Raw genomic sequence first — 13,780 nt, 5'->3', positions numbered from 1 at the left:
TCTTAACTACGCTTCTTCTACTTTATTATCTATATTATGTCTCCTCTTTCCTTCTATATTCCTTAGATACCTCATCTCCATGCTCTGTTTCTTATTTCTTTGTCTTTGCAATGTACCTCATGTTGCTTCTCTGAAAACGAGTAGAAGAGTGACTACTTTTTTGAAAATTTGTGTTTTTATTTCTTTCAATATCTCTTTCTTTACCAGGAATGTATTTTCAATGCTTTCAAAGAGTCTTCCTGCTGCCTTGGTTTACTCCTTTATTTCCTCTTCGATTTTTCCATCTTCCGTTATTTTTAGGTGCCTAGGTGCTCAAAGCTTATAATCAACGTCTTTGTTTTCTTCTCATTTATCGTCATACTTTCAAAACTTGCATAACATTCTTCAGTTTTTGTTAATGGTTCTTTCGTCCTTAGCCTTTACTACCAAATCATCTCCAAAGGCTATTTCCAATATCAAAAACAACCGAGAAGAGCATTGGGCTTAGTTCACATCCTTGTATCAATCCTCTCGTTGTCTTGAATGTTTTTGATATTTCGTATCTTGTTGATTATCGTTGTTTCGTTTTCTTCTTTATTTTTTAGGATCCTCCATATGACGTAACATCTATAATAACAGTAAATATCAAATTTCTTAAGTGCAATCTGGCCTTGATCTCCTTGATCGAATCAAAAGGAGAAATACTAATTATCTACCAGTCTTTTTGACTAAAGGTGAAACGGGGTCAAAAGTACTATTAAAGAACTATCTTATTGAATTTTGAACATGTTTCGCATGCATTATAATTGTTTACAGTTACGTATATTATATTTCTAAACGAAAATATTGGTTAGTATAACTAAACATTAAAAAATATTAATTAACAATATTTAGCAAATTATGTAACGTGATATCTGGTGTCTAAATAAAGAAAGTAGTTTTAGAAGAATCTATATTCACTGATAACACGCAATTTATATTGTATAGATTGCTCGAAAAATGTTTAGATTAATTTCGATTTGATTTGTGTTATATTGGTAAAGAAACCTTGTTTATAATGGAATTTATATTTTTTGTCTACTATTGAAACACATATTTAAAATAGGAGTAAAGTAGTCATAGAATATCTAGAGTAAAGTTTTTAATCAATTTGGACCGTTAATCCGATGACCTAGATAAAAAATCCAAAGAAAATATGCAAAGTCGTTTGAAAAAATATGTATATTGAGATTCCATCCTATGCGAAAAACCTTGAAATATAGACTGCAACTTGGTCTTAGCCGTATCAGATCACGAAAGCTATTCGGGACAGTTCAAGAAAATTAGAAATCTGTAAAGTTGAAATAAATAACTAAAACAAATAATTACCATTTGCTTAGATTTCGGAGAATGGTTTGAAAGCAAGACATGAATAATATGGATAGATTAGATATTATATATAGATTATAATGTTCTTAAGTGCACCGGAATATCTGCGAATAAATACAATTGAAACACTTTAGTTAACGTACTATCCCCATTAAGCTAGGTAGCTTAAGAAAAGTTAAATTTAAGGAAAGTACCAACGAATATGATTCTTACTAAATGTTTATTAAAAATCATGTTGATATCTCCTTTCTCCAGTTTTTCATAACTTAAGTACAATTAACGAATCAAATGGTCCTAATTCAAAACCATTAGCTTACAACTTAATTATTGATTTGTTTTTTATTATTTCTTTTGTTTTACAAAGTACGATCATTTTTCATATTTTTACATAAAAGTTCAATTACTTCTACTAATATGTTTAATTTTTTCATTTAAAAGAATTGAGTAGACTTTGTTGTATTTCGGGCACAATACATGAAATTATCATTTCAAAAATCCTAACTAAAATTAAAAATCTACGGGTATGAACTATTTTATGAACACACTGTATCCTCCAGAAACCTGTACCAATTATAAAGTGTAAACCACAGGCGGTAGATAATTTTTTTTTTGTTATTGTCACATATTGTACACGAGAGGCCTCCTGATGATTTGAAAAAGGCTTTTCTACACATATCATCAACTGGAAACATCTTTCACTGTGTACGGAGTATTACTTTTTGAATTCGTTACTAACCTTTATGGTTTAGTGACCACTTTTAAAACGTAACAGTCCGAATCACATTTTACACATCTTGTTTTTCTCAAGATTGTTATGAATATTCCCTTTCCATATCCAGGAAAGTTTGCAAGAAATATTCTTTTAGGCTGCAGTCAAGTTCCAGGGAGACTTCGAATAAGAATAAAAACTTTGTGGGAATATATAATTTGATCATTTTAAAAGGTGATTATCAGGAAAATGCCGTCCCATGCTTTACCGTCATCATCTATTATGTAAACAGTGAATGGATGATCTACGATTCCAATGCTTTTGTAGTTGTCCGGGGTCACTGGTCTTCCATTACGGGTGGTATCAGAAATATCGAAAACGGGCGAACTACTCGTACACACGATGATCATTGCTTGATCCTTATAAATATGTACTAACATCACATGCATTTCTTCCAGTGTATTAATTGGAAACCCACGCACCAAATAAGCACTTCATTAAACTTACATAGAACGCAAACTACGCATTCTACTTTCATTATTTGAAATTTATAGTTAGAAGCTGTATAATGTTATGGAAATTTCATATTTTTAAAATATTTAATATAAAGAAGGTTGATCTCAGAAACGTAATTGTAATTTCAGCATCCGTGGATTGTTTTTCATAACAGTATCAGTATTAAATCGATGCTGATTATTATTAGACGAAAAGAGTTATATCTCAAGCTCAATATATCAATTTCTAGATATAGATCACATAAACAACAATTATGTTCAAAAATAAATCAAAATCATATCAACATATCATAGATATGAAATAAAAAATAAAAACAAGACTGATATATTTTATTTCAGTAACTTAATATCGATATCTGCTGATATTGTTCTGAAAGAATCAGCAACAACATCCGTTGATACAGTGGAAACCTGAATTACCGATAACCCTGATACACCGTCAAGTATAGAACCGAATTGAATCCACTTTTGTGAATTCTAAGTGCTCTTATAAACTTAATACGTAAAGATGAAAAAACAAATAATTTGAATAAGAAAACACCAACATTTAAATACGGATGCTACTATACGAGAATGTAAAGTATGACGCATAAGGAAAACCCACTAAACGAGATCGAAGGTGTCCTTATTTTAAGTAGATACGTTGTACTCTTCAATAAACATAACAACAATGTTATTTTAGCGAGAGTCGTACTTTCTAACTTACCATCACTCAGGTTGTATACCATTTCAATTTTATAGAAAATATTCCGTTTTGTATCCATCGGAATCGCTTTTTAGAGTTTATTAGAATGACATTTCAGAAGTTCTGTGTGCATTGCGATTGCCAGAACGCGTTGTGGCTGTTTAACATGACCAGAACCCGAATGAAATTATTTTATATTTAGAAGATGTCAGCTCACATAATATAATGCTGCTTATTAATAATCATTGGGTAACAAAATAGAACAACACTCATTATTTGAATAAATGATTAATTACAACGTTTTTATATCCATATAGTCAATAGTTAATATAAGTTTATACAGTCGATTTAATATTAAAAAGTATATTACTAAAATCAATCTTCACTGCAGTCCACCTATTTGTTTTTGCATGAGAAATTGTGGTGGCATTTTGAGGTTAGGTTAGGTTAGTTGTATTAACTATTGACCATAGGACCATAAAACATATATGAAAACGTTGTCATTAAACATTTATTCAAATAATTAGTGTTGTACTAATTTGTTACAAAATGATTATTAATAAGCAGCATTATATTGAGTGACCTGACGTCTTCTAAATCTAAAATAATTTCATTCGGGTCCTGGTTAAATCAGAATAGCCACTGGCCGTTTTCGGTCTTTGAGCTTAACTCAGGCAGAAGAAGTTGTTATTCATCAAATGAGTAATGACTATTACAGCAAATTGAATAATATATTTTATCTGCGATTATAAAAATGATACTAAGATATAAATACAGATACAAAACTTTATTCATAAATTCTGTTAATTACCCAAATCAATGTTATAAAAATTTCAAATGCAATTACTCATTTTCTTTATTAATAAACATTGAATAAACATTACACTGAATATGTGGGATTGAATTGAGAACGTTTATTGGTGCTTTTTGAGTTTTTGCCTATATTTTGATATACTAACTGTTTATATTATTTACAGTATCTGTCTCATTCTTCTCGGAATCACCCTAAGGTACAGTAGTTGATCGCCACAAGATGGCATTTCAGTGCAGTTACCATTACCCAATAAGTCGTGTGACTAACTCAGAAAAACACTTTTTTGCCAAAAATCTCCTTCGTTAGTAATACAATCATTCCAACGCTTCTCTAACTTCTCGATGCCGTGCTTGTCTTTTGCTTCAAAATAGACTTCAGTTTCATCAATTGCTTCTTCATTTGAGCTGGAGTCAAGATCTGAACTATACTGTGGATGTGAGTGCAATTCGAAGTGTAATTCGTTCAATTTAATCATAGTTACCATCGATTTGTGTATCAATTCATAGTCTTGGTGAAACTGTTTCGTATTTTCGTATTTCGTTTACTTTTTCGCTACTTTGATTCCATAATTTCAAGACCACAGTCCAATAATAAATTAAATTGAGCAATACCCCTATTTCCAACTATTATTAAGAACCAGGAATTTAAAAAAAAAATACTCTATATTTTTAAGACGATGGTTATAATTTATGAATATTAACCTTAGTTTTATTGCTTTCATTCAAGTAAAATTATTTTGCAAACTAAATGAATGAAATTTGCTTCACGCTGATTCGAATCACCAATTTCCTATTTATAAGATTTAAATCATACGACAATTTTTATATACCATGTATGTATATCAATGAGTTTATTCTAAGAAATACTAAAGTTAATTACGATAATTTAATGTCAAAGTTTATAAAGTTTATTGTTTCTAGTCTCTTTTCTCCCTCTCAGAAATCTCATCAGATGGTATCGTTATTGCTAGATACAAGGTAAAACTTAATTAGAATGAAATAAAGTTCTGTTACTTCCTGGCAATTTAATTCAGTTTATTAAATTGTGAGTATAAAGGCGAGGTATATAACAAACCGACTTAATACCGAATACGTTCATGAGTCATATTAGGTAACAGTAATTTTTACTGTGAGTATGAAGAAGCACTTCCGCTTTTTGATTTGTATAACTGGAAAATGAGCCACATGTATATCGTAAATATAATAATTGTTCTGTGAGAATTCAAATTGCTCAAGTTTCCATAACTGAATCGATTACTTTGATAAGAAAATTACAAAACAAATTGAGACTCTTAACAAAAAGTATACAAATAAACATGGGAAATCTGAAAAGAATTGAAACAATTTTTGTTAATTTGCCTAACAGAATTCAATATCGAATACGTAGGTATATTAGATTAAGTTGGTTTTATCATCAATGAAAATTGTGAAACTTAAATATTTAACTAATTCCACTTTGTTCAGAGATAGGTTTGATAACAAAGTAATTCGAATGATATACCGTTTAAATAAATTAAAGAAAAAATAACCAGTAACTCCAAGTGAAAACTACACAGAAATAAAATTGACAGAAATAAAAACGGGTGGTTAGCGAACGTTCTACAAGTAGAAAGTGCGCATGCGATAGTTTCCTTAACTGATTCGAATCAGACTCGCAAACAGCTATTGATACTAGTACTATGTCTATGATTGAATCCAATAAGTTTTAGGCAACACCTTAAACACCAAAGTCAACCCGATGTCTAACTATAGATTAAGACAGGGCTTCTTAAACTGTGGGTCGCGAGACTACTGAAAAAGGGTCGCAAAGATCTGAAACTTTTCAATCATTATAAATAAAATTTTAAAATTAGTATACACACTACGTACAAATATAAATACAAATAAAAATCATACAAAATACTATTGCAGTTTTATTATAACTATTTTTTGAAAAAAGTGGCAATGCAAAACTGTTATGTAGGGCCTATAAATGAAAATATGGAAGTAGCATTTAAAATAATAAATACAACGCGCTCCTCGATTTTCAACTGAGCGTTTATATGGAGGAGGGGGTCGTTTAAAATTTCCTAAGCTTGAAGGGGGTCGCTCTATATAAAAAAGTTTAAGAAGCCCTGGATTAGGATACAAGTTACACGATTTATTAGAAGAAAATTGATAACGTGATATTTATGGACTGTAAAGGTAAAAAGAGTGTATAAAAAAGTTTTCGTTGAAAGGAAGGAAATTAAGTTGGTGATTTATTAGCAAGTGGAAAAATTTTAAAAACAGCGTGAGAAATAGCAGGATAGTAAATTAAATTCTTATTTGAAAGTCTCTAACTATTTTAACAACAATAAAGTCTATAATGATGAATAATTTTAATTTATCTAATATTTTCATAAAATAACAATGCTTATGCTATAGAAACCGGTCAAAGTTGTCCATAATTTCATGCGGAAAGCATCGAATTAAATTCAAGAATAAATTCTGTGGAAAGGTTAAAAAAATTACTACTTTAACATTCTCTTCTCTTAGTTAAGTGAATTAAATTCGCTCCAAAATAAAACTAGCCCTAATTAATGTGAGGTGTTTAAATACCACAAAATTCAAATAAAAATTGTGATCAGCGATCGCGGATTCACTCAAAACAAGCAACGGAGCAAAGTCAAGGATAAAATGTGAATTAGCATTTGTATATATACTGTTAATAATTACAGTTATCAAAAACAGAAAAAAATATTGTCAAAAGCCATTTGAACATCGATTAAATGCATTCTATGCAAATTGTTATAAAGAAAAGAGGTTTTGTTAAATAGAAAATAATGTTTGTTAGTTTCTTACGAGCATTGCATCAATGTGGAATGAGGAAACACTGTTTTTATAAATTATATCACGCATATATGTCGATAATGTATTTACGAAACAGTTAGACAACTTTCCTTATAAATGTTAGTCTTTGTTTTTAGTGCGTCGATTTAGAATTGCTTATAAGTACATTGACGCAAGCATTTTTTTAAATATAAACTCTATTAACGATATGAATTATTCATTCATGCAGAATTTATAGTGTGTTTAGTATATCTATTCAGACCTTTCAGATACTGATAGAAGAAATAATTTACTTACTCACTTAATCATCAGCCTTTTTACCCTTGCGGGTATAAGGCGCAAGAAATAATTATGAATCTATTTAAGTATACTTACCTAAGTAGGAAAATCTGCTATGTAGAGGACGAAATCTCTTAACACATTCTTTAGAAATGTGAAAAACTACGGAACTCCAAAGCACTACACATAGGGACGTATGAAATAGAAAATGAATAACCTTTGGCAGATGAAGCCATACCACATCTTGTTGTTGTTGAGTTGTAACCTCTGAACATCCCCAGTGCCACAGCAAGAAAAGAGAATAGATCTTTTGGGGTATATGAGACCCTAAACTACATATACAAAGGAGGTTTCAGAAAATGGGCTGTATTAGACGTCTCTTATACTTATATTTATGTATATTTTCTAAATTATACATTCGAATATTATGAATTTTTAATGGATGATTACGTATGTCCAAGCAGCGTGACGGAATAAATAATTCTACACTACTATCTGAATGCCAGGGAGAATTTGTACAATCTAAAGATAACAAAAACACATTTTTTAATCGATTTTTTAACAAAAAGGTACTCTTTATTCAACTAGATAAAATTTATGGCTTAAGAGATGTGTAGATTTTTAGATCTTTGTACATGCCAACGAAACCAACCGTTCGTTATAAAAAGACATTCTGAAAAAATTATCATAAAAAGTAATTATTTATTAAAAAAACTGACAGGAGGTATTAAAACACAATTAAAGATCTCTTGGAGAACTAATAAATAAATAAATAAACATTTGTACTTCAAACTATGGAAAATCATCAACAACGAACTATACAAACACCAGCTTTGGAGCAAAATGCTTTAAATGTAGTTGATGCCGATCCCACAACTAGCGTACGCAAAATGTTACTACAATTTAAGGCATCAATGACAACTATTTATAGGATTCTCCAGGAGAAACTTCTTCACACCTTTCTCAGAAAGTGCATACCATGCCATGGAAATAGAGGATTATCCAGCAAGACTGACTTACGCTCGTTAGATAAACAACGAGTTGATAATACATATGTTGGAAAAATACTGTTAACTGATGAAGCTGGTTTCACACGAGATTTATTAATTCCTCTAATTTACATTTATGGGCAGATGGAAATCCTCATGGTACAATTCAAACAATGAATTAGCATCGATTTTGTGTTAATGTGTGGGCAGGAATAGCGGGTAATAATTCATTAGATCCATATTTTTTTGATAATAACCTAAATGGTTAGCGATATTTAAACTTTCTCCATAATGATTTCCCACCCATGTTAAGTGATATTCCTCTAAAAATTCGCAGATAAATGTGATTCATGCACGATGGAGGCCTCTCTACTTCCAAAATGATGTAGAAAATCATCCTAATAAAATTTTTACTAATGAGTGGATTGCTCGGGGAGGTCCACTCACATGGCCACCATGTTCCTTGAATTAAATATGATGGATTAATTTTTTTGGGGATACCTTGAAAGCTTGGTATGTATATGCAACAGTGATGAATACAAGAAACGAAAAAATGATCGATAAAATGAACTTGAGATGCTATAGGGCATCTTGGAATACTTTTCCAAGTTCAAAGAAATATCCTCCGTAGATTCCGGAAGTGTGTAGAAGTGTAAGGTGCCCACTTCAAACGTTAATTATAATTTTTTCTTTATTTGGCAAGTTATAGGTTAACCAACTAAATTTTTCTACATTTAAATTTTTTCCTTATGTAAGTAACACGATGTTCGACAGTAGACAGTTGTTAGAAATGTTTAATTACTGTATTTTCAATGAATAATTTTCTTTAGAATGTCTCTTTATGGCGAACGGTTCCCTTGTTCCCTACAACCATCTAAAAATCTACATATCTCTTGAACCATTAATTTGATCGAGTTAATCAAAGAGTACCTTTTTCTTAAAAAACGATTGAAAATAGTCGAATGTATAATTTAGAAAATATACTTAAATAAAAGCTCTAATTTAGCAGCTTTAAAGGTCTATAACTCAGAAATGAGAGGTCGTATGAGAAAATTTTTTATGTCACAGATTTTCAATTATCTACTCACTCCGAACACCCTGTATACATTTGTGGTATCCTAATTGTCAAATGAACAAGCCTCAAAAGTATGTATTTGTGCAAAAACTATTCATTTTTAAGTGGAAATTATATTGCTTTTGTTAATTGATCTTTGTGTCTAAAAAATCAGCATTTTTCTTCAAAATAGTACATTAGAAACCAAGAAATAGAAGGAGTTTTTTAAGTTTGACAGTGAGAAAAGAATGTACCACAATCACTTATAGTGAAACATTTATTTCAAAATTTACCTGTTATTGTTATAAAAATTATTAAGCATGTGTCTATCATCTTCTTGTACAAATTTGTACGTACTTCTAAATTTAAAACTTGGATCATTTCAGGCGTTATTTATATTTTCCAAAATAAGGGAACGAACAGCTTTATTACATAATAAGTTGTTTTCACACATGTGCATTAGCACTTAGTTTTTATTTGAACCTTTTTTCGTGATGAGGATTTTTTATTGACATACAGACACGTGTTCATAATTTCTTAATAACATAATTTAAGATGTGACCCTGTTCATGGACGTTTTCAATTCGGTCGGTAGCCACATATTTACGCTACAACCAGCCCAGCTTTTCACTTTTATTTACGTTTCAAGGTTTTAAATCTCACCGATGCAATGACATCTTGCACTTGGAAGGTTGAAGAAAACTATGATGAGTTCAATACTGAACACAAAGACGTACGGATTTTTTCCAAAGTAATAACTGATGATATAAAATATTTTATTCCAATATTCCAATAATATGTTAATTATTTATTTTCATCTTCAAAATATATCTCTTCCCTATCCCTAAATTTCTCGCATACGAATATTCCATTATTCGAAACAGTGTAGGAAGTCTTTTTTTGTCAGTTCCTTCAGAATTCGCGACGCTTTTTCTTTCACAGCTGCAACAAACTCAAATCTTGTTCTTTTAAACGCCGATTTGACCTTAGGAAAGATGAAAGAATTCGCACGGTGCAAGATCCGGCGAATAAGGTGGGCGGTATAGCACTGAGATGTTGTACTTGGCAAGAAATCTCTTGAAGGACAGTGTGGAATGAGGCATAACTTTGCACACACTTTTCGCATGTTAAATGATGTTCAGATCGAACAAGATCGATATTTTCAGCCGTTTTTGATATAGAAGGGCGACCTGAACGTGAATCATCTTCAACATCTTCTCGCTTAAACCACTCAAAAAGTTTCATGTGAAACATTGACGAAGGTTGCGGCTACACTGGTTCGTCTATAGACACAATAGATATCTTATTCGAGTAGGTTTCAGGCTAAACAGTTGACAGTCGTTAATCTTTGGTGCATGCGTACTTTTTCTGTAATTAGTCTGGTTACTTAATAGCCACACCTCGTATATAAAATTATTACATAAATTTTGAAAATAACAACAATTTGTCTCGTGATATGAAAATACCTATCAGGGAATGAAACGTTGCAAAATATGTCTGTCGACATTGTTTATAATAGTTCGATAATTTAGAATATTGAAATAACATTATCGAACTTTTTGATTTGATATGAAATAATTTCATCTAATATTACGGCGGTAAAACAATCAGTTGCTACGGAGGCCGGTTTTTTGAAGCAAAAAACGACAATAAGAATCTTGATAATCCCTAACATGACTTTATACGAGGGTTGTTCATAAAATAAGGTTTTCATGGAGCTGTGGATAGTAGGAACGCTGTTAGGCGGGATTTGGCGAGACTGGCGTGAAGCTTGATTCCAATTCCTACCCTAGCGAGCTATCTACAATGTCCATTTTTGTCTTCGTTGCCTTTAAAGATGGAGCTTCTATTTGATTCTCATGCCAGGTAAGAATTACGCTATGTGATTCGTTTTTTGTGTGCAAAAAACGTTCCTCCGATAGACATTCATTCCTAACAAGATGAAATGATCATCATTTTGGCCGGCCATCGTTTTAGGACGAAATAATTTCGAAAGTTGAAGAAGCAATGCAAGAAGATCAAAGGGTGATGGTTCGTTACCTCAGTGAGGTAGTCCTTGATGTCATCAAGTCCTCAACATTTTGAGAAACCGTTTGGGATATCACAACCGACGAAAAACTGAGAGAAGACGATTGAAGCAATTCTACGACTCAGGCAAAAACGGCAATTATGTAGAAAAATAGAGGGAAATCTAAGCTTTCCAAACATGTTTCATTCAATACCAATTAACATGTAGAAATATAACCTAAGTGTTATATTTCTACGTCTCTGAAAAAAAAATATTTACACGTATCTACAGTTTTAAAAGGCATTCAAGATGTAATAAATTGTTTGGAAACTTTCACATGCATTGAGAGTTGAAAGAATTCGGTAATAACCTCTAGGCAACACGTCTGAATGGCGCTTAGAAAATGCATATCCGCCTGATCATTAATTTAGGAATCCTATAATTAAATCGAATTTATTATCGATGGGTTTGCGTATAAAAAAAAATTAATTACTTTTCAGAAGCTCGTTACGCGAGTATATAAATTTCTGCTACATATATTTTTTTTATATCAGTAACAGATTTTTTGTTAATGAGATTACTTGCAATTCCAATATATGAAACATTCTACAACTATCGAAGTTTAAAAATTGGTATAAAATTAATACATTCTTCGCAAATAATAATATATGAAGATAATAATGCATGTATCAGCATAGCAAATAATCCAGCAAATCAAAATGACAAAACATATTGATCTTAAGTACCATTAATCATTTAGTAGCCTGCCTCGTCTCCTGCTGGACATAGCTCTTAACCTAAACCATTTTGTTCAGTTCGGGTCATCTCGGATCCAGTTGGAAGTTGGGATGCGATTCTAGTATTCTATTCGTCCAACTTGCTACATGGCCAACCCAGTTCCATTTTAAATGTTTGACCCTTTCAATTGCATCCGTCATTTTTGTTCTTTGTATCTGTTTTTATCTTCAAATGTCACTACTAACGTGAACCACTCCATCACTACTGAGAGGACGCATTGGTCAAACACTTTTAGTTTGAGATGTTATATCGGACTTTAATACATGTCCCAGCTCACCAAATGCAGCCAATGTCTGTCCCATCCTCCTTTTTAGTCTCTTCCAATTCGCATCTCATGTCCCAGATATTTATAGGATGTTTCTTTCCATTCTGATGTCATTTCCCACATTCGATTTCTTTTCTTTCTTAGGTTAAAACTGGGTACTTACTTTCTGAGTGCTATTTTGGGATCTGCATCTATTGAATTCAAAGTAACGGTTCCATCGGAAGCTTTCATATATTTTTTCTGGTAATGAATGTGTAGTAAGGAATCTTTTGATCGAACGCCAAGCCATACTTTAATTCTTTACAGTATTTGGATACCTTGCACTGGATAAAGCAATAACCATATTTATTGATCATTCGCCGGTTCCATAATACTGAATCGCATAAACTTTTTCCTCTAACCTTAACATCGTATTTAAACACATTTTGAATTTAATGAAATGTGTTTGACATTCTACAAACTCGTCCGTGAACCGTGAAGCCGGTCCTGGTCGGTTATGGTGGAGTCTAAAATTGATGAGGCGCGCAAAATTTCTCGGAAAGCGTTTGGTTTTGTTTTCCTACATCTTTTTATGTATACAGTGGCGATTTTTTCATATTATTTTTAGAACCAATTTCTAGAAAGGCTTTTTTACTTTTTTACGTATATTTTTCTTCGTTTACTTTATAGAATCGAGAATTTCTTTTGTGTATAAATAGTGCATTTTTAGTAGCGGTATCGTGTCATCCCGAACACATCGGGATAGACAAGTGAACAGTGTGTTTACATAAATTAATATGTTAAGTATTTGATAAGTGTAGTAAGAATTTTTAGTGTATAGTTTAGTGATTAGTAAATAGTTTAAGTGTAAGCGTACAATTACATTAAGTAACTAAGTAAGAAACATTGTGTATAAATCCACCGTTAAAAGCAGTTAAATCAAATAAATGAGAAAAACTTTTCATTTTAAGAGATTAATAATGTTGTAGATAGAACTTAGTTTTACAAAGGCAGGCTTTGTTGAAAATATTAGTATTTGTGGAATACACTGAAGGTTTAAAAAAAAATATCCAAAGATTTCATTTTTCAAAACTAAAATTTCATAAGAGTCGTAATAGTTTTTTGCCTCTCAATGGTTCATCTAGACGTAGCATGATTTTGTGCTCACAAAATCCATAGAGTGATTTCAAATTTCTTATTTAGGTATAAAACATTTCGTTGTTCACTTCTGTGCAAGTTCTCCATCGTACCGTGGTCTTCAAATTTATGGAAGTATGATGTAAAATATGAGGTTTGTAGCTTAGTAGCTGAAGTCTCATGGTAAAAAAGGTTGTTTCGGCGTTTTTTCTTGAGTTACCGATCAAACAATAATTGTTTAAACCCACCAGCATAGTTTTATCTTTCGGCGAATAAAAAAACGCAATGAAGTTGGTGTGTATTTTGTTAAAAATGAAAATACAGTTAAAAGAATAAATTGAAATTAAAATATTAGAATAACGTTGATCAATCTATTGTATTCTTATCAAAT

General features: G+C 31.3%; 1 protein-coding gene across 1 annotated transcript in view; it reads left to right on the top strand.

Annotated features, from left to right (window-relative positions):
- LOC130441063 (sphingomyelin phosphodiesterase) overlaps window positions 1-13,780 on the top strand; it is a 47,213-nt gene that overhangs the window by 2,319 nt on the left and 31,114 nt on the right. The window lies entirely within an intron of this gene.

This window comes from Diorhabda sublineata, chromosome 3 (assembly GCF_026230105.1).
Source record: "Diorhabda sublineata isolate icDioSubl1.1 chromosome 3, icDioSubl1.1, whole genome shotgun sequence".
NCBI lineage: Eukaryota > Metazoa > Arthropoda > Insecta > Coleoptera > Chrysomelidae > Diorhabda > Diorhabda sublineata.
This window is presented reverse-complemented; position numbering and strand designations above follow the sequence as displayed.